At 44.9% G+C, this 24,629-nt stretch overlaps 1 protein-coding gene across 5 annotated transcripts in view; it reads left to right on the forward strand.

The window, feature by feature from the left end:
• The window catches only part of CMKLR1 (chemerin chemokine-like receptor 1), a 270,815-nt gene that overhangs the window by 152,308 nt on the left and 93,878 nt on the right, over positions 1 to 24,629 (forward strand). The window lies entirely within an intron of this gene.

The raw sequence follows: 24,629 nt of genomic DNA on the forward strand, positions 1-24,629 counted from the left end.
ACAGTGTTATAGGTCAAACTGCATTGACTTTGCTTAAAAAATATGGTAGATAATTCGTGATATTGACACCTTAGTTTGACTGATGGCATTGTGTCTTCAGAGACAACATATTTCATTGCTATTGTTTCTTTTAGATAACTTTGTAATCTATAACATTAGTCCAATTCGTTCAATTTCAGTGAAGCAGGACATCAATTCCCACAATGCACTACATGATTAAATGGATGCTTAAGAAACGTACATGGTGTCTCATGATATCATAAGAAGACATCGTGTAACTTTGATGATACGTTTTATGGGTACCTGACAACCTGAATGCAGATGTTACGTGTGTATGAACATAATGACACATGAAGGGTTTAAGTAGCATAGCGTATCCATGCATGTTGTGAACTGTATCTTTCTCGGGCACTAACTCCATATGTTGCTCCTACAACTAAATGCACCGATGGAATTGTTTGCGCCTCTATTAGGCAAAGACAGGCAGAAGACTGCACATGATGGGAAAACATGGACTTGGGATAGTCTCATTTCACAGTCAGAAGACAGAAGGTGCCTATTGTTTACACATACCACCCACTGAATGTCGTTATATCTGGATGTGTTGCTGTCATGTAGCCTACAACATATTAACCCGAGAAATACATTAGCATTTAGTGATTACAGCTTCTTTTGAAGGCACCGTACTTGTATGTTCCAACTTACCAGTTATAAATGGTTTCTAATGCACGTAGGTAATAAAAAAAGATTTTTTGGACTTTAAATGAACTTCGAGTGCTGGTTTTCCCATTTTGTAATGCAAGTAATAAAATTGCCTTGTTTTTTTCATCTGGATGTATTCAAAACGACATTGCTTATTGTAAATGGATTCAATACACACCAATAGAAAACATTTGCTACAAAAAGGAGGGAAGAGAACGTGAATCCAGTTATATCTAATTGTTGAAGACCTCCCTCAGAGCTTTCTGTGCTTTCTGTTACGGATGTATACAGCGAGAGGCTGTTCAGGCAAGACAGAGGATGGTGAAAGAGGCGAAAGGAGGAATTGGGGAAACTGTGAGGGGAGGTAAGGCGTTGATAAGGAGAAACGAGAGACTAGCAAAAAGTGGGAGGGGTAGTTGGGGAAATGGAGACCCAGTTGAAGGCGGAGGAAGCTGGAGAAATCAGAAAAGAGGAAAAGAAGATGGGAAGGATGCAAGGGCAAATACTTAAGAGGTGATTGAGGGGAACTTTATAAGAGGGACCAGTTTGGAGATAGTTAAACAGAAAGCTGAGGGACATGAAAGAGGCTGATGACATTTTTTTACACGTCTGGTCCAATTTGAGTAGTTCTCGCAGTCCTACATTTCTTTGGCATTCTGCTATTAGTAATTTTGCATTTTCTGTGAGAAATACAAAAGTTTAAGCGCCGGAAAACAAAAGGAAAATAATGCATTGGCGATTTTTACGTGAAATATGTCAACTTGAAATCCCTAAGATAGATGGTAAAGTGGTATGGTAGATGCAAAAGAGAGAATATGGAGACAGGGAGGTGGTGGCAGGAGGCAGTGATATTAATTTCTCAAAAGGCAGGAGTTAGTAGCTTATAGAGTTATATATTTTACGACATTCGGACATTTGATCTTTTGACCTGTAAGTATAGATTGCAAGTGAAAAAAATAGAAACTCGCAAAAGGAATGACTGGGTTGCATATAGCTCGTATAGGACAGTGTAAACGTGAAATGCAAGGGAAGCGAGTTGTATAGGAAACAGTCATGAGGTAGATGTGAAAAAAAGAAAGGCAGAGAAATTGCGGGGAGGAAAGAATGGATGGAAAAGGACGAGAGTTATAGATAGAGAGAGACTCAAAGGCGTGCTTTTAGCTGGAAGAGGAATAGGGGATGTGGATAAAGAGAGAGAGCTATGGCAGAAATAGGAAAGAGGTTGGGGTGGGAGAGAATAAGACACCGAGGCGAGGGTTACATAGCATGAGTATTTCAATGGTAGCTGTAGGTATGGTCAGGTCGCACATCAGTATCAAGTGGCATAAATTATTAACTATATTTGTCATACTTGAGGCGGCCGCTCACAAACAATGCACCTCGCTTTCAGAAGAGGAAATGTGGAACTAATCATTCAGGAAAGTTCCTAACAATAGCCACTGCAGTTTGTTACATACCATTTATAAGTCCTAAGAATTAACACATTCAAGAGGAACAGTGAAGATTCAGACATCTAATGTAGTACTCAGTTTCTTTTTTATTGTTCTGCTTTGGTATAGACGGATAATTTTTCATTGGTTGAATTAGTAACCAAAAGCACACAAAAGTTGATGGCAGGATGCTTGCAATTAGTCTAGGCACTGTTAATCACTCAAGGTAGTATTCCAACCCATCATTCTTTCGCCCACTATGCCACCTCAGTTTAGACCCTCAAAAATGCAAATCAGCCTTGACCCTGCTCCAATCGGAACAGTCCTGCCTGAACTGCCAAGTTAGGACCTCTCTGAACTGGAACACAAGCAACCCAAGAACAGTTTCGTCCTGATAGGGTCTCTTCAGTCAGCTGTAGCTTGGCTCCAGTGGCACTGTGAGCAAGGGACCCACACCTGGCCATACTCCTGGCCACTTAGGGAGTTCCAACAATACACAAAAGGTGATGGGAGGAATGCTTGCAATAAGCCTGACCACTGGCAATCGCTCAGGGTAACATTCCAACCCATTGTTTTTTTGCCCACCATGCCACTTCAGTTTGTCAGTTCCTATTACTTCATTCTTGCAGTTGCTTTTCATGCAGTTTCCGTTGTATCAAATTAAAAGACTTAACTCTGCAGCGAGTATATTGTATATCTGTTGTAAGTAATTTGTCACTTGATTCAAGTTTAAAGTTAGTATATTCTAGGCTCTTTTCTACTTACATATTATTCCAAGACTATTAGATAAACTTACTAAATGGTTGACATCAACCTGTTAGACATTTAATTATCTTATATTCCAAGGTCACTGTGCAGGGTCTCATGCACTTTGTTTAACATTCGTAGTATCATCCTGTGCTTTTCTGGCTTAGTGCAGAGCCCAGCCCCCGCTTTTAGGGCCGAGCCTGTTAGTGCATGCGCTACCACATGCGTCTTGCTTGAGAGACTCTCTTGTGTTCAGTACATGGCTTGGAGCCCGCCTGTTGCTTACCATTTGTTAGTGTGGTGGCACTCCTCAAGCACTAATTGATGCAACTTAATTAGTGCCCATCCGCTGCTCCTCACGTGATCGAGGGACTATTTGTTGTTATTAACTTCGAGTGCCCCTCAAACAGAAGGGTTGTGACTGGCAAAAACATGTCCGGGGGGCACAAAATTACAAAGTTTTATTTTTTAAAGTCAACTTTATTTTATTTTGCCAAGTCGTCTTTTTTCAGTTTCTTCTCATGTTTTCTTTTTGCTCGTGGGCGCTGTTGTCAAAAGATGACAATTAACTTTTTCGAAAAATGCGAGACCCATTGTATTGCAAATGCTTGTTATGTACATGCAGTGTGTAAAGTAAATTGATTTAACTTGACATTTTTCAGAGTTAATGCATTCTTTCAAATAAAATAGCTCAGAAACCCAAAGAGATACACTTTGCTCGTTGTTTCCAAGTTGTATCATCTGAAATCAAAGCTTTAACTCTGAGACATCTTGCATTAAAGGAAATGGCTTTAACACACTGCACCTGTTTAAAAAGAGGCTCTCAACTCTGCACTGAGCCAGCAAGCCTCATTATCATATGGCTCCTGGCTGGTTTCAAGACAGGGCTGCAAAAAAGAAAGAGAGCAGCCCCATTATTTCTTATAATATGCAATTAGTTCATCTGTAGAACCAAGTGATCTCTACGGCCATCTCTAAGCACACACTTGCACTTAAAAGGCTCTGGCTCAGCTCTGAAACAGTGGAGTTCACACTGGACTTTTGAGCCCCCAGACAGACTGGGACCAGGGCAGCAGGGTGGAAAATTCTAGACACATCTGTAGGGGGAACTCCACAACCTTCTCCCACTGCAAAGTAGGCACTAGGTATAAAAAGGGGCCCTCAGACTCACTCTTCCGATTGCCTCTGGGCTTATGGCCTCTACAGAAGGACTGCTCAGCTGTGTGAGGTCTGCCCTGCTGATCAAGGACTGTTCTGGTGCTCAAGGCCTTCTTTGCAGCTCAGGGGCTATTCTGCTGTTTTGGACTGCCCTGCTGAGGCCACCCTCCCTGTTTGCATCCAGCCCCTCTAGAGTGTCTCCAAGGGTCAGACAGCAGACCTCCTGAGCTACAGGGAAATAACAGGATGCTCGGCGCCGACACAACTCAACACATCTCAGCTCAGGACATCACAGCTTTTATTCAGCAGCTTCACCAGCACCGACCCAGCACAATGCATCTCAGCTTTGACATTTGACCAAAATCAATGTTTCTGGACACTTCTCTATGCCAGACTGCACATCACAGCTCCTGTTTGGTGGTTTTGCAAACTCCGTCCCAGCGCAACACGTCTCAATGCCAACAAACCAGCCCAACTCCACACATCTTGACTCAACATGATTCATCTTGCCACAAGTCCTCGAAGTATTAGTGACTTCATCGGCCACTATGCAGCTTGAGGCCCGCATCGAAGCGCCTGAGAAGTGGCTTCCCTGACACCGGCGCAGCATGATGCATCTTGACACAGGACTTCGCACGTCAAGCTCCCATCCATAGCTCCTCTATGCATGTGCCATTCAGGCCATGCAAGGACTTTGGATCTTGATGCCCAGAACACAAGAGACTTTAACAGCAGACTGAACTTACTCCTCCATCAAGCCTGCACTCCATCACAGTCTGCCTGACTTTGTGACTTGGAGCCAGTCCAGGAATTAGCACTTCTGGCTTCCAAGGGCTACTTTTCTCCAAAAACACAAACATTGTGTATTTCTAGTTCCACTAGTTGGAGTTTTGTTGTTTTGTTCTAAAAATATTTCTTTAATTTGTAATCTATTTTTTTGGATTGGTGTGGTGTTTTTCTTGTGCCATGTTTTAACTTTTTTACTGTTTGAAAGCAGTCAGGCTTAAAATAGAGGCAATGTGTAAAGTACTTATGCAGCACACAAAATGTAAAAAAGTGAAAACAGAGTGCAAGAGAAATCACATACCAATTAGGGAAATAGAGTACATTTCAATGAATTATTTGAGAACAAAACAACAAAACTCCAATTGGTAAACTGGAGTTTTGAATTATTAAAGTTTAAGGTAAAATCTAGCACCTAAAAGATCAAAGCGCCAACCACGGATATCTATTTGTGCGACACTGGGTCAAAGTCCAAAATTATGGCTGACCGTGATGGAACACAAGTAGAATACAATAAGTGAATTGGGCCCAGTTGAAACTTACCTTTGGACTAAGTAGAAATTTCAGCAAAAAGTTGCCTGAGAAGGTAAAGTTCAGTGAGGCAAGGCTGCAGATGGTGTCCAAGGAGAAGGCTTCACCATCAAGGAACCACTGGATGAAATTGTTATAAACATTTCTATGTTCGGACTTAGCATCTTTATTCAAAGCCAAAAATCTTCTGTATGATGAGGCAAAGAACCACTGAACAGAATTTGCTGCTGTGACGAAGAATGTAGCAAGAGATGCCATGAAGTCAGGTCGATTGTCGATGCACCTTGGGGTGCATGGTCAAGCAGGTTGGTCCCAGTCTCCTCCAGGTTCTCAGAGCACGTTTTGGATTTTAGCTATCTGAGCACTTTTAACACCACCACCATAGTTCCAAGGGCACCACTTGGGGAGTTAGGACTCACTCAGTCTAGTTCCAGGTGCAGGGTCAAAATGTTTGGAGCCTTTTCTGTCCCTGAGGCAGGTCAGAAGACCAACAAATTAGCCCTTGGTGTCACTTTGTTAGTCCTGGGTTCAAAAAGAGGAACAGGGCTCAAGCAGCAGGACAGGCTTCTGAGTGTTAAAGGCAAACTTCAGCCCTTGAAGAGCAGTCCTTTCAGGTGCATCAAAGCAGTATTCTGAAGTACACACCTGGCCACAGCAAAAGGCAGTCCTCTGAGAGCCCTTCTGCAATTCAAGAAAGTGAACTGAAGTGTGGGTCTGAGGGTCCTAATTTTATACCTGGTGCTTTCTTCAAAGTAGGATATGTTTCTATAGAACTCCCTTTGAGGTACTTGAAGTTTCCTGCCTTTCCTGCTCTGGCTCCAAGCCGGCTTCATCAATAATGCAGTGGTGACAAGCCTAGCCTGTTCAGTTGCAAGTGGGGCTGTGCCCTGCTCCACTCTCCCCATCCTGCCAGTGATGTGCCATCCAGACACACCTAATCCTCATTTTGTGGGGCTATCTGTGAGGAATAAAAAAAGTCCAACTACAAACTACACACAATCATGTGACCCAGGAACAGTTTTTCATTGAACATGAGAAGCTCTTAGTACAGAAAAGGTTTGAGCCCCGGGGATATGAGGTGTAGCACTGAATGCCAACCTTCATAATATTCACTCTGATGTAAACTAAATAAATAGAACAACAGGTTACCATATTGCTCCAATAGAGATATTTGCTTTACAGTGAACAGGGCCAAATTTGGTAACAGTTAGTAACCCTTACTTTCTAAAAATCTCGCAGACTGTTTTTTTCTTGATTCATCACAGCTGCCTGCGAAGACTACCAAGATCAAAACATTGGCGCCCGTCCCAGTAACAACCAGAGCAAGGTCAATGCTTAATTTGCACAACATATACTATTACATAGCGGAGAACCCACACTTTTACATTTCATTTGTGTTCATTTTAATGTAATGCATCTATTACAATGGTAGGATCACTATTTAAATTTGACCTGAGGCAGTGTACTTATTATTAGCAGTTCAAGGAGGTATAAATCAGTTTGAGGCAAACAATTGCAAATCGCAAGACTTGTGTCTGATATTAAAGAAAGTAATCAGAGAAACAGGACAGAAGACAGAGGAAAAATAGCAAAAGGGCAAAAAACATATTATTGAGTCAATTCTATGCTTTAATTCAGTCGTATCTAATTTGTCTGATATCTCTCATGTATTCACGTGTTGATATATTACTGGGCAGGTTAATGAATAATGAGCATTTTAGACCAGTGTTTCCCAACCATTTCAGAACTCTTACCCAATGTTTAGAAAAGGAAACTTCTGCGACCCGTTTAGGTTTTAATGGACATGAGGCTGGTGACTTTATAATCTCATTAAAGCTTTATGTACTGCTGTTGGACTTTTAGTTTATGCAGGGTCATCCCCAATCTTTTTGCCTCCTGCCTCCTATTTTTCCTGACCTGTTGCTGTTGGTTTTTTAATTCTGAGCACTTTACCACTGCTAACCAGTGCTAAAGTGCATATGCTCTCTGTGTAAATTGTATTGTTGATTGGTTTATCCATGATTGGCATACTTGATTTATTAGTAAGTCCCTAGTAAAGTGCACTAGAGGTGCCAGGGCCTGTAAATCAAATGCTACTAGTGTGCCTTCAGCACTGGTTGTGCCACTCACATTAGTAGCTCTGTAATCATGTCCCAGACCTGCCACTCCAGTGTCTGTGTGTGCAGTTTTAACTATAAATTCGACTTGGCAAGTGTACCCACTTGCCAGGCCTAAATCTTCCCTTTTCCTACATGTAAGGCACCCCTAAGGTAGGCCCTAGGTAGCCCCAAGGGCAGGGTGCAGTGTATGGTTAAGGTAGGACATATAGGCCCTCATTCTGACCTTGGCGGTCTTTTCGCAAGACCGCCGAGTTACCGCCGCGGTAAAGACCGCCGACCGCGGCGGTATGCCGCTGCGCGTATTCCGACCGCTGGGAGTGTTCCGCCGGAATACCGCCAGTGTGGCGGGAAAGTGGAGACTGGTCAACCTCCACCGCCACGCCAGCAGAACACCGCCCACAAAATTACGACCCACATTTCTGTGTGGCGGTCTTCTGTTGGCGGTCTTCTGTTGGCGGTCACGTCCCTATGGCTCCCGTCGCCTCCCGGAGGACCAACGCACAAGGTAAGTTGATCGTCCGTGAGGGGAGGGGGTGGGGGGGTGTTGTGTGATGTGTGCGTGCATGGGGGTGTGCGTGTGAGTGTGTAGAGGGGGTGTGTGAGTGCGTGCATGCGGGCGGGGAGTGCTGCTGTGCCTATGGGCAATGTGTGTAGTTCGGCGGGTGCGCATGTCGGCATGTATGTGTGCGGGTATGTGTCCCCGTTGTGTATGTGTGTGTGTAGGGGGTGTGTATATGTGCATGTTGGGGGTGTGTGCATGTCGGGGTGCGTGTATGTGCATGTCGGGGTGGGGGTGGGGAGGGGGTTCGTACCACCTCTGGGGGGTGGCAGGGGGGTGGAGGGTGTGGGGGGAGAACTCGGGGGGGCAGTGGGGGGTGGGGGAGACCCCTATCAGTGCCAGGGAAGGAATTCCCTGGCCCCGATAGTGCCTACCGCCATGGTTCGCATGGCGGTTCCCGAACGCCAGAAACCGCGGCGGTAAGCAGGGTCATGATACCGTTGGCGGTCTTGGGTCGACCGCCGGACCGGAGTGCGCAGACTCCAGCCCGTCGGTCATGACCGCCGTGGCTGTCGGAGTGGGGAAGTGGCGGTCGGTCGCGGCGGTGACCGCCGCGGTCAGAATGCCATTTTTAATACCGCCGGTCTGTTCGCGGTCCGACCGGCGCCTCTCCGCCGACCGCCAAGGTCAGAATGAGGGCCATAGTAATGTGTTTTACATGTCCTGACAGTGAAATATTGCTAAATTCGTTTTTTACTGTTGCAAGGCCTATCCCTCTCATAGGTTAACATGGGGGCTACCTTTAAATCTGATTAGAGTGTAGATTCCCTTTGGGAGCGGACGGACATGTGGAGTTTAGGGTCTCTGAGCTCACAATTTAAAAATACATCTTTTACTAAAGTTGATTTTAAGATTGTGCGTTTGAAAATGCCACTTTTAGAAAGTGAGCATTTTCTTGCTCATACCATTTCTGTGACTCTGCCTGTTTGTGGATTCCCTACCTGGATCAGTTTGACAGTTGGGCTGGTTGCACCTCACAGTAGACAGTGACACAAAAATAACTGGGGTGTAGTCTGCATTTCCTGATGAGCCATCTGTGCTAGGAGGGAGGGGAGGAGTGGTCACTTACACCTGAAAGGGCGGTGCCTGTCCTCACAAAATGCAGTCTACGACCCCCTGGTGAGTGTCTGGGGCCTGGCCTGGGAAAGGCAGGATTTCACATTCAAAAGAGACTTTACTTTGAAGTAGGCCTACTTCAGAGGAGAAATTGGGTATACGAAGGGCACCTAAAACCACAGACTTTAGAACACTTCTGAAAACAAGAGGAACCTCTGCCTGGGAAGAGCTGAAGAGCTGAGGAAAAAGAGCTGCCCTGCCTGTAACTGTGCTTTGTGGAGCTATCCTGCAGTTACTGCTTCTGCCAGAGTAAGAGGGCAAAGACTGGACTTTGTGTGCCTTCCATCTTGAGAAGAAATCTCAAAGGGCTTGATTTAGAGGTTGCCTCCTGTTGTTTGAAGTCTCAGGTACAACAAGGACTTCTCTTTGCCAGCACCTGGAGTCTCTGGAGAGACTCCTGCTCTGACAAGTGGTGCCCTATCCAGTCCCTGGGCCCTTGAAAGGAAAAGCTGGTGAAAATTCAAGGAAATTGAGTTTGGATGACTCTGGACCGACGCCGCTGCTGAATCTGGTGACGCAGCCTGCAACCGACTCAGTGATCTTCGCTGGAATGCGACGACCTTCGCAGGCCTGACATCGCTGCAGCCCCGCCGATGTCCGCGACTCAGTAGAAGTCGCCGCACCACATTATGACTGACGCCGCTCGAAGTGCGCGGATTCAACATTTTGCACAGAAACCGCAATCCCCGACTTTGTGCATCGGCTTGTTTTCACTCTTAACCAAGGTACTGTACCTGGGGGGTCCACGTGACTCTGTGGCCGGTGCCGCTGGTGTCGGATTGTTGGGAATTACTCCGTCACGACGCCGTGTTAACACGTCATCGAAGCATTTTGTGTTTCTAAGCGCTATCTTTGAGTTTAATCTTTCAAAATTAATAACTTGACTTGTGTATGTCGGATTTTTGTTGTTTTGGTCTTGTTTTGTTTAGATACATATTTCCTATTATTCTAAACTGGTGTTGTGTCATTTTGTAGTGTTTTCATTGAGTTACTGTGTGTGTTGGTACAAATACTTTACACCTAGCACTCTGAAGTTAAGCCTACTGCTCTGCCGAGGGGGTAAGCAGGAGTTAGCTGAGGGTGATTCTCTTTTACCCTGACTAGAGTGAGGGTCCTTGCTTGAACAGGGGGTAACCTGACTGTCAACCAAAGACCCCATTTCTAACAACTGCCATTAACAGACAACACTAGCAACTTAATTTGCGCAGCCATACAGGTTTACTGATGTAACTATATTACACACAATGATAAGGTGTGTGTGACGGGTCGGTGCTACCCGACCCGTCCGTGAAGGTGGCATGTGCTGACGCGCGTGATCCAGAACGGAAGGAAGAAGAGACCAGTCCCTTTTGTGTTCTGGGTTTAAAAGGGGTGTGGCGAGCCACTCGAGGGCCGGAGAACGCCGACCAGGAAGAAGGATGGACAGCGGATGGAAGCACAGAAGACGCCGGAGTTTTGGGGTGCAACGACGGACGCCAGAAGAGGCCACCGGTCCAGAACTCAGAGGGATGGGAGGACGTGTCCGGAGTATTAACAGCAGCACAGGAGGCGCACCGCGAAGACACCCGCCACGCTTCTGGAGAAGCGTGGCACACCCAGGTGCCTCCATAAGCGAGTGTAGGGGAAAACAAAGGGAGGGGGGTGGCTTGGAGGAGGCGTGGGACAACAAAAAGAAGGGGAGCGGGAAGGGAATAGCGGGCGGTAAGAGGAAAAAAACCGAGGGTAATCCCTAAAGAAACAACAGGAGAGGAGAAAAGAAAAGCACTCTATAGGAAATAAGCGCGTGAGAGGAATACAGCCTCAATGAGAAAGGAATACAGAGACTGAGAGAGAGAGCCATGAGGTGAAGGGGTAAAGAGAAAGCAAAACTTAAAAGAAGTCCAAGAGAAGGAGAGGAAAAAACACAGGACAACAGGAAGGTGAAAAACAAATAAAGGAGAAAGACAATCCAGAAGAAAGCAACGATCTTTAGATGAGAAGTACACACATGACTGAGAACAGGAAAGTAGTAGAGCACAAGTATAAGAAACCTCATTAGATAACTAAGACAGGAAGTAGGAAAAGAGTAGGAAAACAAAGAATAGGAAAGAAAGGAAAGGAACTTACCGATACTTTATCTTGTTCTTTCCTACATGCGCCTCCCGGGAGCTCTGGAAGACAGAGAATAGAAAAAAATACTTGAAATCTAGCAAAGGAAAGACGAAGAGTGAACAGTAGACTTCCTGTAAAGTACATGTCACGCCAGAAGCAACAAAATAAATAAAACTTACCTGAACACATATCCTGCGGTCTTCGTGTCGTCACTGACAGACCCGGTGACAGTGTGGAAATTGGTTTTCAGTACATATTTATCATTTGTGCATCACCAAGAAAAGTGTCTCGTTTTTTTGATCATATTAAAAACTATGTTTCCATCACGCTAAACAATTACAAAAAATAATCTTCATTTTTGCTTTCCTAACTGCTGAATTTGTACAGGTCATTTGGAGGTATTTACATTTTGTTGTATGTTACAAAAACTGGCATCCTACTGCCTTTACTTTCACACTCTCCAGCAAGGTTTTTACATAATTCACTTTACTTTTCTTTCTCTGACTCCAAAGTGAGCAGAGTTTGTAAACACCATTTGCCATGTAAAAAAAATAAAAGCAGCAATTTGTCTAAAGACATAGCAATAGATTCGACCTCTGTCTTTGAAGCCCAACAAATGTCATAAGATAAATACATAATTTAAATGCATCTTTATTGATTGGGCTTTCCTGCCACAGTAGCATAGAGGGTTAATATGGCTGCTGCAAAGAACAGAACTATATTTTATGTGGATAGCTGAGTGGATCAGTAAAGCCAGCCTTTACAAGCGCTTTAAAAAAATGAATGTATGTGAAAGAGGGGCTATGGAGAGATGAGGGACACATTTGCCGGTGGTAGTGAGTGAATTCGAGGAGGTGGTCATGGGGTGGGAGTGCCAAAAAAGACTGTTGCCACCAGCGCTAAAGTCGGCCCTGACATGAACTGTCACTCCCATCAACTTACCCCAAATAATCATCCACTATTTTAGTGAAGGAGGTATCTTTGAACACATAAAACAGAAGCATATTATTTAATGTGATTTCTTCCTAATACCATAAATTAATAGCACTCCAGACAGCAAACAATATTAAAATTTTACTATAAATCAGATGACAGCATAATTGTACCACCTCTGCCATGTCGCCTTAAGACATGGATTCTAAGTCATTTGCAGAGGCCTTTGTGGATCTTTAAAGCTCAGAATTGTGCATAACTTAATTTAAAAAAACAAGTACTTTCCATTCTCAAGTGCCATTTCTCTTTTTTATAAGGGACTATTTTCACGAGGCACGGACAATCTCTCCTACTTGACAATAGTTTTCAAAATACATAGATACACCTCGTATTAAAATACTAAGGGTCCAATTTACATGTTGGCAGAGAGTAAACTCCGTCGCAATGGTGATGGAGTTCCCTCCTCCCCAACATAATGGGGTGTCTGCCTGATTTAAATTCAGCGGATGGAAGATAGCTTGGTGACGGCAGAGAATACTCCATCTCCACCGTGATCAAACTCGTCCAACAGTCCACTCGAGTAAGGGCCATTGGCAGTTTTACTGTATGTCCATCCACCTAATTTAGATGGGCAGACATATAGCTGTTTTTCAGTGCCCATCACCACCAGGAACAACCTGGCAGTGAGTGCCACTGAAAAGTGCTCAAAGTCCCATTGCAACATGAGGAAACTCCCATGGCAAGGGGACATTTTTTAATTATTGAAAAGAAAATCCTGTTTTGCAATTTTCTACTTGAAAATCGGTTCGTGTCAATGCTTGAAATGTCCGCCACCAGTGGACACTTCAGAATTTAGTGGATGGCACCCCATCAGGGCAACAAAGTAGTTTACTTCATCGCCCTGCACTATAATGGGCCATCCACCATATACTAAATCAGACCTTCATTTAGAACACAGGACAGCAGTAAATGATGGCACGCTCCTACCAAAAGTTGAAAAATGTTTTCAAAGCAGGCTTGCACCACGGGAGCCTGCAGCTATTGGTCAACAAAAGTGGGCAAAAGTCTTTACTCGCACCCTCATTTCTGAATTTTATGTCACATCAATCATTTAGGACAGACTCCCAAATAGGCATATTTCTGGAAACGTAACCATACCATTAAAAAACATTTTCTTAAACAAAAATTGTACAGTAATGACTCCAAAATACAATTTCAGTATTGGCTCACCAACATTCTTTGCAATCACTGTGGCAATCTAGATTTGTGAGTTTCTGTCTCATGCAGTATGCTGCATGCTCACAAGCTCTAAGAGTGAAAGCAAAGACCAAACAGAAACTGCAAGTGTGATGAGGCGAGCAGTCCATCACATGTGCCGAGTTTATATTTCTGATACAGAGCTAGGGCACAGCTGTCATAGGTCTAGCAGAATGTTGCATCTCTAAACTCCAGATGCCAGACAGCAGAGGGCAGGTTGCTGCATCACACACAGTGCAACTGACAACAGAGGGCTTATTGCAAGATGTCCAGTCACCATGCAATTGCTGTGTTTAATTGGTAGTAATGGAGGACTGCAGAGCCTGCACTGTCAATCTCATTGTTCCTGACAGTGCTAAGCATGTCATGTGGGAGCTACTGGTGGATTCGAGAGTTGGAGGTAGGGAATAGGGCAGTGTGCTTGTGCAGGATGCCAAAACCCGTGGGAATTAGAGTGGGCATGTCAAGAAAATGGAAGAGAGACAATAGTACAATAACAGATTGGTGTGTTGACTAGGTGAGTTATATGAATGGATAACGGTATGTCTGTGAGTGTGTGCATGCATGTATGTATTTGCCTGTGTCTGTATGTCTGCAGGTCTATCTAAGTTTATCCACTCATTGTCTAATACTGGATGTTGTTCTTCCGCCTTTGAGCCTTCACAAGGGCTCTGTAACATCCTTATGTCCTTCGCCACCAAGTAAATTGAGTCTATAGTTCTAGACTTTCACCTGGGAATAAGCATGCTTATTCTCTCATCCTGTCATCTGGATGGCCTTCCACTTCTATACTTTATAAGTACTTACCTTTATTTCATGGCCTTACAGAAGAACAGTTCTCTTCCTCCCAATTGGGCTCATCTCTGGATTCCTGCCCAAACTGCTTCATTTATCTTGGAGAACAGTCATCAGGATATCTGTAATAAAGCCTCTCCCTGTCTGATGTGTGCATCCCCCTGTGGTTCCTCTCAGCCAGTCATTCTGTTTTGAGTATTTGTGGCCTGTCACAAGGTTCAGCACCCACCCTTCCATAAACAGCCAAAACCCCAACATCGTCATCCTGAATGCAAAACACAGAAGAGGTTGGAGGGTGGGATTGCCCTATGGCCAGAGTATTTTAGTATTTTTTAAAACATTTTTAATGTTAGCTTGTATCATATTCCACCTCCAAACTATAGATATTTAAATCAGGTTCTCGGTGATTCTTTTTCCCTCCCACAGGAATATTTCTTTTTGGGAAAATTGGCAGCTCTGTCAATGTGGTGATACCCCCACATGCACTTGAAATTGAAAATAATGATGATATAATGCCAGATTGATTATTTAAGATTATTTGAATGTGTGGTGAGTGGAGATTTCGGCTGCTGCAGAATGCAAGAAAAGTGTTATACAAGTCGTCAAAAGTTGATTTTTGAAGAAATCGAAACAGATACAGATTCTGTTTAAATTTGAACTGAAGAAATGGCTCGAGAAAATATTTTTACTATGTTGGTTGTGATTAACTCACGCGCAAAAGCTATAAATGAATTGGGAAATGACACTTTTCAGTTGAAAAAGGTTGAACTATCAGCTAAAATGCGTTCTCAGCCTGAGTTCGATGCTGCTGAATATATGCCATCATTATTCTCTATTTCGAGTGCACGTTTTTCTCTGTATTAAGAGATAATAGTTTGGATGTAGTGCTTTACCTTGCACCACCAGCGATTAGGAAGCACTCTGGCAACTGCAACTTTGGCCCATATTTATACTTTTTGACGCACAACTGCGCCAATGCAGTTGTGCGTCAAAAATGTTACCGCCGCCTAACGCCATTCCAAAGCGCCATGCGGGCGCCTTATATATTGAATGACGTTAGCCGGCGCTGCGGACTGGTGTGCGTAAAAAAAAATGACTCACACCAGGCAGCGCCGGCGTAGGGGAAAATGGAGGTTGGGCGTCAAAAAATGGGGCAAGTCAGGTCTGAGGCAAAATTCAGGCCTCAACCCGATTTGCGCCATTTGTTTTTACGCCCAACCTCCATTGACATGACTCCTGTCTTAGCAAAGTCAGGAGTCATGCCCCCTTGCCCAATGGCCATGCCCAGGGGACTTATGTCCCCTGGGCATGGTCATTGGGCATAGTGGCATGTAGGGGGGCCCAAATCAAGCCCCCCTATGCCACAAAAAAAAACGAAAAAAAATACTTACCCCAACTTACCTCAACTTCCCTGGGATGGGTCCCTCCATCCTTGGGTGTCCTCCTGGGGTGGGCAAGGGTGGCAGGGGGTGTCCCTGGGGGCATGGGAGGGCACCTCTGGGCTCCTTCTGAGCCCACAGGTCCATTAACGCCTGCCCTGACCCAGGCGTTAAAAAACGGCGCCCATCAGTCTGGGCGCCGTTTTTTAAGGCCTGCCCCCTCCTGTGCGTCAAAATGACGTCAGAGTATAAATATGGGGCACAGGCCTTAAAGTCATTTTTTGGAAGGGAACGCCTACCTTGCATATAATTAACGCAAGGCTGGTTTCCCCTTCCAAAAAATGACGCTCATGGTGGAACTTTGACGCCCGCGGGGTCGGACGTCAAAGTATAAATATGGGGCAGGGTTTGCGCCGATTGTGCGTCAAAAATTTTGACGCACATTCGGCGCAAACAGAGTATAAATATGCCCCTTTGTGTTTGTATATATACTGGCGGTCTCCAGTAGGTAGTTATAGTTAGGACCTAGTTTCCATAGGATAGTGTTTTTTGTTTTGCCAATATCTTTGGCACTGTTCAATTAATCTTTACAAAACCTTCCAAACTAATACAAGTCAGTTCAGCTGCTGTTTTGAAAGTTTCAGGGTCACCTGTCAAGCGGTAGCTGAGAAAAAGGGGGATCCCAAAACACATTTTCCTCATTCATTTTTCCAAAGGGTCTTTTAACACGCCTACAGCCCAAACCGCTAAATGGAAATACACCAAATTTGGCAGGAAGCTAGTTCCTGTTCCACAGATTATGCTTTTTGTGATTTTGAAGGATACAAAATATAGATATTTAGGGGTATAGATCCAACTGTCACTGGGCTGATATCTGATTGGTTGACAATAATCCAACAAAGAATGGTTGGCAGCCATTTCGGGACTCAGCTTCAGCTGTGTCCCAAAAAAAGATTAAAAAAAAGAAAAGGGGTCAGAGACACCCTGAGCCCCTAGCCTTGGTGCAGGGGTCCCCATGGGACCTCGACAGGGCTAACTTTCTTTTTTTATTAATCTCTGAAAAATTTGCAGCCGGATCCAGCTGGATTTTTCCAAGATTGTTTTTAAAAATACTGTGCTCTTCCTTTCATTTGCCCCTGGGTGGGTCAGATTCTGGGGGTATTGGGTGCATTGGGGCTATTGGGGGTTATAGAAAAATGAGGGGGTCCACAGGGCCTCTCTCCAAGGGCTTATTGCAGCCCCGGGAAGCGCCCCCTCCTAGGGCAAAATGTTAAATTAATGTCAGTGGGGATGGGCCCCTCTGCAGCCCCAGGCACCACCACCTCCCCAGGAAACTGGTTATTAATTATGTGGGTTTGCCAGCACAGCACCCCCCCTCGCCCATCTGGACCACCACCTCCCTAGGGCAAATTACTGTAAAATAATGCAGGGGGGCTGCCACCTCCCCAGGGCTGCAAATAAAATGCTTGTGGGGGACACAGACCCCCAGAAACCCCAGGGACCACCACCTCCCCAGGGCTTTCTTTTTTTTTTTTTTTAAAAGAGAGGGGCTGCGTGCTCCCCCGGTCATTTTTGGCCCCAGGGACTCCCATCTCCCTGGTCTGGTCCATGCAAATGGATGTAGGGGGCTACGCAACCCCCACTGCTGGAGCCATTCATGGCCCTGGGGACCGCCACTCCCCAGGGCTGACTTCCGCTTTGTCCCATGGTGCCCACCCCCGGGACATAGGTGTTTGCTCTGACTTGGCTGGTGTTGGACCTGGCTTTTTGACAGGGACATCCCCAAACTTTTTGCCTCCTTCCTCCTATTTTTTCTGACCTGTTGTTGTTGGCTTTTGACTTCTGGGCACTTTACCACTGCTAACCAGTGCTAAAGTGCATATGCTCTCTGGGTAAATGGTACTACTGATTGGTTTATCCATGATTGACTATTTAATGTACTTGTAAGTCCCTGGTAGAGTGCACTACATGTGCCTAGGGCAGGTAGATTAAATGCTACTAGTGGGCCTGCAGCACTGGTTGTGCCACCCACCTCAGTAGCCCTTTAACCCTGTCTCAGGCCTGCCATTGCAAGGCCTGTGTGTGCAGTTTCACTGCCACTTCGACTTGGCATTTAAAAGTACTTGCCAAGCCTAGAACTCCCCTTTTACTACATATAAGTCATCCCTAATGTGTGCCCTAGGTAACCCCTAGAGCAGGGTGCTGTGTAGGTAAAAGGCAGGACATGTACCTGTGTAGTTATATGTCCTGGTAGTGTAAAACTCCTAAATTCGTTTTTACACTACTGTGAGGCCTGCTCCTTTCATAGGCTAACATTGGGGCTGCCCTCATACACTGTTGAAGTGGCAGCTGCTGATCTGAAAGGAGCAGGAAGGTCATATTTAGTATGGCCAGAATGGTAATACAAAATCCTGCTGACTGGTGAAGTCGGATTTAATATTACTATTCCAGAAATGCCACTTTTAGAAAGTGAGCATTTCTTTGCACTAAAATCTTGTTGTGCCCTTCAATCCACGTCTGGCTAGGTTTAGTTGACAGCTCCTTGTGCATTCACTCAGACACACCCCAAACACAGGGTACTCAGCCTCACTTGCATACATCTGCATTTTGAATGGGTCTTCCTGGGCTGGGAGGGTGGAGGGCCTGCCCTCACACAAAGGACTGCCACACCCCCTACTGGGACTCTGGCAGACAGGATTGAACTGAAAGGGGGCTTGGTGCATTTCTTAGAGACTCTTTGAAGTCACCCCCACTTCAAAGGCACAACTTAGTATAAAACAGGGCCTCTGACCTACCTCATCAGACACTTGCTGGAGAAGAAACCTGAACCAGAAACTACATCCTGCCAAGAAGAATTGCCTGGCTGCTCAAAGGACTCACCTGTCTGCTTTTCTACAAAGGACTGCTGCCTTGCTGTTGGCCTGCTGCCTTGCTGAACTGCCTGGCTGCTCAAAGGACTCACCTGTCTGCTTTTCTACAAAGGACTGCTGCCTTGCTGTTGGCCTGCTGCCTTGCTGAACTCTTGTCTGGCTGTAAAAGTGCTCTCCAAGGGCTTGGATAGAGCTTGCCTCCTGTTCCCTGAAGTCTCAGGACCAAAAAGACTTCTCTCTTCCTCTTGGACGCTCCGTGCGCCGAACTTTTCGACGCACAGCTTGTTCCGCGGCAAGAAAAACGCCGCACACCGACACTGATCAATGCGACGCCTTCGGGACGACCGAAACTTTGACGCACGGCCTCGCAAGGACAACGCCGCCCGACTCCGCAGGAGAAATCGACGCGACGCCTGCCGTGGGATCGAAACTTCGACGCACAGCCCCGCAGAACGACGCGCAGCCGGAAAACAAGCAGGAAAATCCACGCACAGACCCAGGACATCTGGTAATCCCCTCGACCCACAGAAAGAGACTGTCCGCGTGCCGGAAAATGACGCTCGACTTCCCCGCGTGGAAAATAACGACGCAAGTCCGTGTGTGCTGGGGAGAAATCGACGCACACACCCTTTTTCCACGCATCTCTTCCTTTGTGGCCCTCTGAGGAGAGTTTCCACCAGAAACCAGGTACTTTGTGTTTGAAAGAGACTCTGTTTACTTTCTAAAGACTTAAGACACTTTATATCACTTTTCAGTGATATCTTTACAAATTCATATTGCAACTTTGATCGTTTTGACCTGAAGATACCCAGATAAATATTATATATTTTTCTAAACACTGTGTGGTGTATTTTTGTGGTGTTATGCTATAGTGTTGTATGATTTATTGCACAAATGCTTTACACATTGCCTTCTAAGTTAAGCCTGACTGCTCGTGCCAAGCTACCGGAGGGTGACCACAGGCTGATTTTGGATTGTGTGTGACTTACCCTGACTAGAGTGAGGGTTCTTGCTTGGACAGAGGGCAACCTGCCTGCCAACCAAAAACCCCATTTCTAACAGCTGGAGATTTGAATACTTTCACCAAGTGAGAGCAAACACTCTGCTGCGGGTGGGCAGGAGTTGTCAAAGTGCTCCCGCCTACAGGAAGTAGATGGTTCATCACTTTTTCTGCCTACAGACATGTGGGCAGGGAAAGAGATGAAAGTATTGCTCTGTTTTTGTTTGAGAAAATTGTACTGCAAATATTACATAGATATTATCAACGGTGTTATCAAAGGTGTCATGAGTGCTGTAATTTTTGGGGTAATTAGAAGTACATGGTGAGGGTGTGAGTAATGGTTACATTAGGGCACAAGTTATATATTTATATATATATGTATATATATATATACACACACACATATATATAATCACAAATACATATATACATATATATACATTATTATATATATATATTTACACAAATATGTACATACATGCACACACATACACATAGTGCACCCACCTGCACATTAAATTATCCTCCACTTCTGCATTATAAATATAAAGAACAGGCACAGCACTCTGGTTACTGTTTCAAGTTGTAAATGTATTCAGGCCAAAGCATAAAACAGAATGCATTTCGGTCACCTTACAAAATAATGTTCATGACAAAAGACGCAGTGGATGTACTAAAAAAAGGTGTTTAACTTATCCACCATCTTAGAACATGTATATTTTCAGCGTAAAACAGCTTATGCAAGCTCGCAACACAAATCATAATTATTCTGGTTTAGTGTCCCAATAAAATATTATATTATACGCCTTGTTTACAAAAAAATACTTTGTTCTGAAATTGCCATGCAATCCTATGTATACATTTTCCTCCAAAATGTAATTTCGAAATCAAATCTCTTTATAGCATGCTCGTCATAAATCAATCAACGTAATTTGAAAAATCTTGTGATTAAGAACAATATGCAATCAGCAAGCTCATACTCATAGTGCATTTCTAAAGCAGCATATTGAATAATGTATATTTAAAAGGTCGGTCATGTATTTTTAAGTGTTACATCTCCTGGTTGTGAAAAACTGCCAAATAAAGTTTTCACTATTATGAGGGCTACACTTCCCATAGGATAACATTATATAGGATATTGCATTTAATAAGCCATAATTTGTAATTGAGAGGAAGTAGATAGGTCATGTTTGGTACCTATGAAATTGTAATGATAAACCCTCTTTAATGGTATGGTCAGATTTTTCATTACAATTTCGAAAATGCCACTTTTAGAGAGTGGACATTTTCTTGCAGTTAGCCCTGTGTGCATCGACCCTGTTTTGGGTCACATAACTGGGTGTAGCTGAAAGTTAAACTTTGTGAATTCCTCCCAGACAGTCACACAATAGTGGGATTAGAGGTGCCTCAATCGGCTATCAACTGTCAGGGTGGGTGGGGGGTGAAACTGAGCACAGGGCGACTTTCACCTAAATAGGCTTTGTCCTGTCTCCTCATAATAGGTCTAACAACCCTGTATTGTCACTGCAGCCAGCTTAGAGCCAGGGCACAGGAGTCAGGACAATCCAAGAACAGGAGAAGGTAACGAGGGGTGGGCGAATCTCACAGAGTTTCACTCTGACGAATTCCATGGAGTCACCGAAAAACTCTGTGGAATTCCGCGGTGTCCCGCAGCCAGGCAGAATATTACTCAGCCACCCCTAGATTAAGCATTAAAAAAGTATTCCCTCAACACAAGCACCTTGTCCGCAACTGATTTAAATAAAATCATGTCATGTACAGAGTGAGTCCGTAATACACAGAAGACATGATTAAAGCTGCTGCTATCGGTATCATAGTGTATTGCTGTGAGCAGTGCACTGGAGTACAACGATAGAGGCTAAACAAGGGAGAAACAATAGTCACCTAATAGTCTCCATTCCATTCATTAAAGAAAAAAAGGGCCCATTTACAATTTTGTGAAAGAGAGGGTGGCTGCCAGTCTGTGCCGTTACCATTGCTCTGCTCTCCTCTCTGGGCCAATTAGATACGATGACCCTCTGCACTAGTTCCTGCCTGACATGACAGCCAGTAGGACAAGCAACATCATGACGACGGGTAGCTGGGAAGGACAAAGCTAGGGTTCTACTGACAGATAGCGAAAACGAGAAGGGAGACAAGCAAAAGGGTAGGGGATCCATGAACACAGAAAACAGACTGCGCACCCATTTACAGCAATACAGAAGGTGCAAGCTCAGTAGTCAGTCACACCCTCAGAGGTAGGAGTGACACACAACAGTGCATTTAGGACTTGTCTGCTTCAGCATACATTTTCATAGGTAAAGTCATTATTGTAGCAAATGGTATTATTTCAAGATGTTGCCTCAGATGGGTGGTCACTGCTAGATGCCTGCCCATAATAACATGGTCCCAGTGAGATCATATATACTTTAGGAGGGGCAAAAAGAATCGAGCGGTCAACCCAGTAGGGGTTTGGTTTGTCTGAGAGCAATAGTGACATGAATACAGTGAGGTAAAAGGGGTAAGCTGTGAGCTCGACTGTAAACTCTGCACCGCCGGCTGTAGATAGAGTTTTTTTTGCTGAACTCCACGCTCCACTTGTAGTGCGGATTGGCAAAACACTGTGAACTCCTCTGGCAAAGCAGAGTTTTCCTCCCAGCCCTAAAGGTTACCAGGGTATAAAAATAGAACCTTCAAACCGACTCTTCAATTCACAACTGGACCTGTGGAAGGCCTCAGGGGACAGCCTGCTGCAGTGACCTGCTGTGCACTTTGCCAGACTGCTGCTGTATCTGGAATGACTGCCTTGCTGCCTGGAGCCTGCCTTGAACCTTCAGAAGCCAGCCCTGCTGTTGAGCCCTGCATTTACATCTGCACCCATGACTACAAGAAGTGACTGCAAGGGCTAGTTTTCCTGGCCTCCTGTTTAGTGCCACAGGGACATAAAAGGCTCTTATCATCTTGAACTCCCAACTGAATCCAGCCTGAGTGTGTCCTGAATAACCAAGAGGTCTCCATCCACACCTGGACCCTTGGTTCTTGTTTTAAAGGAGTCCAGATGGTTATTTTCAAAAACTGAGTACATAGACAAAATTTGGCCAGAAACTGTTCTGAGAACCAGGAGGAGACTTGGACCATCCTGCTTGTCTATCCATCCAAGGTGCATCACTGATCAGATAGACTTTGTTGCTCTTCCTACTACGTTCCACTCTGCAGCAACAATCCTGTTTCAGATGCCCTTCGCCAAAGGGGTATCCGACTTCATTGAACTGTCTTCAGCTTCAGCTTTCTGCTTTGTACCGTTCATTTCAGTGACTAAGTAGAAAAGTGAACATCTTCATTGTGACTTCTCTCCATGGCCATCTGACGAAGACACTCCCTTCTTGGACACGCCTGCAGCCTTGCCCCACTAAACTTCTACCTTCTCAGACATTTTTCTCTCAAAATGTTTGTCAATCCCAAGTGAGGCACTGACCGGGGCCCAATCCAATTCCTCTATTTAAACCAAGCTTCATTGTGGTTGGCCTTAACTTTCGCCTGTGACGTGGCCTTGCGTGACCAGGTGTCTGCGGTTGGTGGTTTAATCTTTTAGACTTTAGGCCTGATTTAAAGTTTGGCGAAAGGGGTTACCCTGTCACAAATGTGACGGATATCCCGTCCGTCATATTACAATTCCATTATAGCCTGTGGAACTTGTAATATGGCAGACTGGCAATCTGCCACATTTGTAACGGCTGTGCCTGCCCTCATACAATGCAGTCTCCAACCCCCTGGTGTGTGTCTGGGACCTGGCCTGGGCAAGGCAGCATTTCACAAACAAGAGAGACTTTGCTTTGAAGTAGGCCTACTTCAAAGGGCAAAATGGGTATAAGAAGGGCACCCAAAACCACAGAATTGAGAACACTTCTGGAAACCAAGAGAAACCTCTGCCTGGAGAAGAGCTGAAGAGCTGAGGAAGAAGGTCTGCCCTGCCTGTGACTGTGCTTTGTGGAGCTATCCTGCATTTGCTGCTTCTGCCAGTGTAAAAGAACAAAGACTGGACTTTGGGTGCCTTCCATCTTGTGAAGAACTCTCCAAGGGCTTGATTTAGAGCTTGCCTCCTGTTATTGAAGTCTCAGGGACAGCAAAGACTTCTCTCTTCCAGCACCTGGAGTCTCTGGAGAGACTTCTACTCTGCCAAGTGGTGCCCATCCAGTTCCTGGGACTCTGAGAAGAGAAGCTGTCAGCCCAAGAATGAGAAATCCACGTCGTGCAGGGAAAAGATTGACCCAAATCTGATCTGCAGCTGAAAAATTTACGCACCGCCAACTTCAAAGTTGAAAATCGACACTCGCCTGCAATGCAACCAGAAGATCGATGCCCGGGGCCGTAGAAATGACGCACAGCATCGCTGATGGAGGCTGGTGAGATCGCAACCTGTGCTGCGTGGTTTTCAGATCAACGTGTGGCTGGGTTTCCGACGCAAACACCGCTGGGTGTGTAAAAATGACACAAGGCCTCTCTGACCCGAGAGTGCTGAACGAATTGACGCATCGCTCTCCTGCGGAGAGAAGAAACAACGCACGCCGACCCGACTAAAGGAGGAACAATGCAAGGTCTCGCTCGTGAGTGAAATCGACGCATCGCAAGCCCTTTTTGATGCACACTCGCCTGTGCAGGGTTATATTTTGACGCACCTAAGGTACACTTTCAAGCCAACAGCGTTAGTGTGTGTTTAAAATTACATGAAGCCTCTTTTTTCATTTTTAGTAATAACTTGACTTGTGTGTTGTGGATTTTTATAAACATTTTCTATTTTTCTAAACCTGTGTTGTGTCATTTTGTAGTGTTTTCATTAAGTTACTGTGTGTGTTGGTACAAATACTTTACACCTAGCACTCTGAAGTAAAGCCTACTGCTCGTGCCAAGCTACCAAGGGGGTAAGCAGGGTTTAGCCAATGGTGATTCTCTTTTACCCTGACTAGAGTGAGGGTCCTTGCTTGTACAGGGGGGTAACCTGACTGCCAACCTAAGACCCCATTTGTAGCAGTCTGTAAAAGCAAAGTCTCAATTTCCATTTTGCCATAATATGAGTACACATGCACAGGTGCAATTTTTGAAAGCTAAATTTTGCTAAGTACAGAGTTTTCTTACAGTAGACACCACATTGGATGGTGTG

Source organism: Pleurodeles waltl, chromosome 11 (genome assembly GCF_031143425.1).
Source record: "Pleurodeles waltl isolate 20211129_DDA chromosome 11, aPleWal1.hap1.20221129, whole genome shotgun sequence".
Taxonomy (NCBI): domain Eukaryota; kingdom Metazoa; phylum Chordata; class Amphibia; order Caudata; family Salamandridae; genus Pleurodeles; species Pleurodeles waltl.